The 6,252-nt window shown below is 33.4% G+C and overlaps 1 pseudogene; it reads right to left on the bottom strand.

Annotated features, from left to right (window-relative positions):
* Positions 1-5,971: 5,971 nt before the first annotated feature.
* On the bottom strand, positions 5,972-6,152 carry LOC149134698 (U2 spliceosomal RNA; annotated as a pseudogene).
* Between the last annotated feature and the right edge of the window lie 100 nt (positions 6,153-6,252).

Below are 6,252 nucleotides of genomic sequence, written 5' to 3'. Positions count from 1 at the left end.
GTATTAGGGTGTTCTTACTTCAATATAAAAAAAAATCAACACGAACAGAAATATCACAGATAATTCGCAGAACACTATTCAAAAGGCATCAGAAGTATACCAAAGCATTTTCGAAATATCGAAATATATCTGGAAACGGCAGAGACCTGCAGCGGTTTGTAGGAACAATACAGTGATTCCTATACAGCAGAGAAGCATTGTTTCGACACTATAATGGACAAGTGATTTCTAATGGATTTAAGCAACGCGACTGCTATCAAAATATAAATACACACATTCGGTATAGGTCTTGCATTCGAAGGATGATTCCCTGAAGAGAAAATTACATTTATAAAAACATCTTTTATTCCTTTGGAATAGTGTTCATGTAATTTTCGAAACATGTGTCGGAATTAAAGGAACTTATTTATTATATGCGTTTTGCTCCATTTATTCTTTATTATATCAACTCACATACATTATATGTATATATATATATATATATATATATATATATATATATATATATATATATACATACATACATACATACATACATACATACATACATACATACATACATACATACATAATCCAGACATCGTTCCGATTCGGAGACAACGAAATTTTTTAATTTTCTGTTAGCTTGCTTTCCTCGTTTCAACACTCTATGTATTATAGTGAAAGATATTGTATGTGATTTGACGATCTAAAGTCTATTTTTCAGTATACTGCCATCGATCTTTTTTTATTTTGCCTTTATTTATAATTATCTTCTTCTTAATCCTTTTTACCCCTTGTGGACCATAGGCCTCAACAATTATTTTCCACTTTTTGCGGTCATTGGCGTGTTTCTTGGCTGCTTCCCATGTCAGGCCGGTGGTTCTGAGCTCGTCCAAAATGCTCCGTTTCCATGTCTGCTTCGGGAGTCCTCGGTTCCTTTTCCCCTGTGGGTTCCATTTGAGGGTTCTTTCTGCAGTGTGTGTCCGATCCATCTCCATTTCCTTCGTCTAATCTGAACATGTATGGGCTCCTGGTTGGCCCTTTCCCACAGGTCGGTATTTGGCACTCTGTCGAAATACTTCAGATGGAGGAACTTCCGGTGAAATTTGTTGATGAATGTCTGGATCTTCTTGTAGTTGCTGCAGGTGGCTCTACATGTTTCAGAGCCATACAAAAGCACAGATTTATAATTATACATTATATATATATATATATATATATATATATATATATATATATATATATATATATATATATATATATATATGTATGTATGTGTATATATATATATATATATATATATATATATATATATATATATATATATATATGCAGACATGAGATTGAGAAGGATCGGTGAATAATCGAGGAAGACTCTCGTTTGAAAATCTAGGAAATTGGTCACGAACGAAGAATGAGCACAGGCTCAGAACATTCCATTTGAACAGAAGATTTATGCATTCGGGGAAATTCGTCCCCTAAGCGTTGGCAGAGACATCAGAAGCATGGGAATCGCTCAGGACATGTTGGACTGTACAAACCACTATCCAGATATCATGAAGACTATCATCAGTGGTGATAAGACTTGCGTTTATGGTCTCTGTTCGATGCATTCGGTCATGGAAACGAAAATCCGACGAGTGCACATTACACATCTTTACTCTTGGCGTAACTGCCAAGAACTGACCTGGCGATTGCGCTGGAAGGTTGGCGTCACCTCTCACCCAAATGATTTTTCCCAAGCGGTATTATCTTTGTCGAGAAAAAATAAAACCGACTATATTTGAAAGCCCCTCTTATATTTATATAAATATAAATATAAATATATATATATATATATATATATATATATATATATATATTGTTTGTGAAAACATTTACCCTTCACGACATACATCGAGCACTTTTTTTTTATCTACTAAGTGTTTAGATATATGTAAGTCGAGTTTTATGTGGGGAGCGTTTGTGAGTGTCCATGTACGCATGTATGTTGTATGCACATGTTTGGCTCTGTGTGTGTGTGTGTGTGTGTGTGTGTGTGTGTGTGTGTGTGTGTGTGTGTGTGTGCCGTTTCCACGGAGCATTAATCTCTTTGAAATGGTAGTGCTGATATTTCCAAAGAATTTCAAAATAGCCTATGGAATCTTTCAATAATTTTATACTAAACCGTTCTTGCTTATTGCAGACATGCATCGCTGTATGAACTAACGTGAAAACAGTTCCGTGCTTGTTGCCGGACTCTGACCACTGATGCGCCAGTAACGACGTGGTAAACTAGGACAAATCTATTGCTAGTTCAAAATTATTACGATGTAGATCAGATATAACTGTAGAAGTGAGATTGTTGAAAATCCGACGTTAAAGTCAATGCCAAAACAAAAGTGAAGAGCAAAACTTCACATGCTTAATATATCTAAGTAGATAAGCAGGTTTGATGTAACTCGACTTTTCCAAAATAAATGAGTAGTTTAAATAACTCTAACAATTCATTGCTAGTCAAAGATAATATTTCTGTATGTGTATGTGTATATGAATGTATATACGTTTGTCAATATGTAAGTTTATTATTGGAAACAGAATTTTCAAAAGTATATGATTCAAGGAAGTTTCGAATATATTTCACTTAACCCTATCTTTCTAAAATAGCATATGATGTTATAGTAAATAAGCAACTGCCGTTTTATTTAGACTTTAGTATTACATTTTATGAAAATATTCTGTAAAAAGAGAATCACTATGTTCAGAGTAAATAATTAAAGGGGAAATTTTCTCTGCACCAGTACAGATAATCAATAAGACGTTAAAACGCAAATTATAAGACACTGACTCCTATGACAATTCTTGCTCAATTTACATATATATATATATATATATATATATGCATATATATGTGCATATATATATGCATTATATATATATATATGGATATGTACATACATATACATGTATATATATATATATATATATATATATATATATATATATATATATATATATATATATATATATGCATTTATGGATACATGACGTCACAAAAGGTAGGCAACATGAAATACGAAGACAAAGTTGGGTATGCAAACAACGAGAGAAACAAATGGAAAACAAGACAAGTAACATAAAGAACGACCCTTCATCAGTTGTTGGCTGTTCATCTGTTCATCTAGTCCTCATTTTGAGCAATTAATGATAATATGAGGCTTCGAAAAGCTGTTGCTCCTGCGAACCAAAATAAAATATGGGATATATTCATATATACATATATACATATTTTCTTATTCTTTAATTTTTTTAGTTGTTTCATTTATTTGACTGAGGCTATGCTAAAGCACCACCTTTAGTCGAACGAATCGACTCTAAGACTTATTCTGCCTAGTACTTATTCTGTCGGTTACTATTGCCGAACCGCCAAGTTTCTGGCGATGGCAGGGGGATAGACACATACACACACAAATACATATATATAGAAAGAGAGATAGACAGATAGATAGATACATACATACATACGTAAACATATCTATAAATAAAGCATATATGTGTATATATGTATACATATAAATAAAACATGCGTATGTGTTCATGTATTATGTACTCAGGTGTAACTCAGGTGTAACTCGCAGGTACTTCACCAACTTGTAGTATCTATCCACAGGTAGAATGAACTATCTTATTGCTGCCACCAGAGGCATATCCGGTCAGTGAACTTCAAGGCAACAATATTTTCCCTTCTTAAACTCCATAAATTATTCGTCTCTATTATAATTAACTGGTTGTTTGTTATCTGAAGGAGCTATTCCATTAATTTGGTAATATAATTTTGGAACAAGTTTAATTAAGAACATAAGCAACTAATACTAACTTGAAATTAACCTAGCACTATAACTGGCCTTCTGAAGCAGCGTCGGTAGATCCCTTTGAAATGTTTTGATAAGATCAAATATCATTCTTGGCACTTACTATCTGCTGTATTCAAGTAAGATCTTTCACTACTGGGTTTTGTTGACGAGGTCGCTAGGCTTAAACACCTCTTAAGCATATTACTTCCTTTAAATGCTCACACACACACACACACACACACACACACACATATACACATATACACACACACACACACACACACATACAGACACACACACACAGACACACACACACAAACACATATATGTATATATATATATTTGATTTATATAAGGGCATTACTATGCAATAACGCCTCATGATAAGAGGGACTCCAGAAGTCAAACTACTATAATAAGCACATTTTTACCGATCGCGAGGGAATGCAACTCTCAAAGCTAACCTCCTATATATATATATATATATATATATATATATATATATATATATATATATATATATACAAGACATTATGCTACTATCTACCCCTCTCGATTGACAGGTTAGAAACACATACAATTTAAATTTCTTAAATGTTAGTTATTCTGATTAGAAATTTCAATTGTTGATCATCTGTAACAATGCCCCCTTGTCTATTTAGTCGCCTGATGACTCGGGAGTTATGTAACATTTGCAATCTAACTATTTTAGTTGCATTATGCTTGTCTCACGATAAAGATTCCCAATGAAACAACCGTAGCAATGCCAAGTAATGCATTCCTTTGTTTTATTTTAGATTTACGCCACGCTTAAGTTTCCATTTATCGTTAGATAATTTTAGATACTTTGGATACTATTAGAATTGTGGATTACCTAACAACAGTGAACTTTCTTCATCGATGCATTCCGTGATAATTTAACTGTCTGTTTTGGTCATTCAGTCAGGCCAATATATGGAGTTTTTCACCTTGATTTGACTTGATCTTTTATTGATAACCTCTGTTATATATATATATATATATATATATGAATTAAGCTTTTACCAGGAAAATGTTAACATTGACTTTTGAAATTTCAGCTTGTTAGTATTTGGCATACTACTTGCTAAGTTTGTGTTCCTTTTGGTTTTAGAAAATCTTTGGCACGTTGTTCTTTGATTGTGGTAGTATGTGGAGTTATGTCAAAGGGTAATTTGGCATGGTGAGAATTTGGTTTGGTGGAGTTACTTACTTCTCCGGCTTACATCCGTATACCCTCAATAAATATATGTTAACATTGACAGCATTCCGTACCATTTCACAAAGAGGTGCAACATTGACATATAACAAAGTTCATGAAAGTTTGCAACCTTTAAAATCTTGCTTTTCTGAAATGTTGTCAACGAGAAACGCAGGTCAAAGAATTTCAGATTGTTGGTTTATAGATCGTTTTGAAATGATTTGCAACCCTATGCAGTTTCAATAATATCTTTGTGTGTTTGTGCTTAAGTACGTGTGTGTGTGTGTGTGTATACACTATAGTGTCTAAAACCACGTCTATGAGAAATACTTGCTAAAGACAAATATGCAGTATGTCTGTGTGCGTGTGCGTGTGTGCGAACGTGTGTGTGTGTGTGTATGTATATAAAAAAATTTAAGCTGTTGCTTTATCAATGCTAAACTAAAAGCACTGCAAGAATAGAACAAAGGAAGTATGTGGTTACATGCGTAGAGACAGTATTTTATTAAACAATTACCAGCTGCTACATTATCTAACAAGAACCTATTCTTTGTAAGCCTAGTACTTATTCTATCGGTCTGTTTTGCCGAACCACTTAGATACGGGGACCTAAACACGGTAACATCGGTTGTCAAACAATGGGGGGAGGGCAAAGACAGACAAACAAGCACACATACACACATACATACATACATACATACATACATACATATATATATATATATATATATATATATATATATATATATATATATATATATATATATATATATATATATATATATACGATGGGCTTCTTTCAGTTTCTGTTTAGCAAATCCACTCACAAGACTTTGGTTGGCCCGAGGCTATAATGGAAGACACATGCCGAAGGTGCTACGCAGTGGGACTGAACCCAGAATAATGTTCTTGGGAGGCAAGCTTCTTACCACACAGCGACTCCTCCTCTGAAACCTGGAAGTACTGCAGTACCAGACCAACCCATGGCAAAGGCGGAGCAAGCGCCTAACTCTTCGCCTCGTTCTAAAAATCTGTTTAATATCGATGGTCCTAAATAGGGTCCGTATCAGTTATATGCATATATATATATAAATATATATATATATATATATATATATATATATATATATATATATATATATATATATATATATATATATATATATATATATACACGCACGCACATATATATACACACGCCTTCATTTATCTCTCTTT

The sequence above is a fragment of the Octopus bimaculoides genome, chromosome 7, assembly GCF_046866305.1.
Source record: "Octopus bimaculoides isolate indiv1 chromosome 7, ASM4686630v1, whole genome shotgun sequence".
NCBI lineage: Eukaryota > Metazoa > Mollusca > Cephalopoda > Octopoda > Octopodidae > Octopus > Octopus bimaculoides.
The sequence above is the reverse complement of the archived record's forward strand: the minus strand, read 5'-3'. Positions and strand labels throughout refer to the sequence as shown.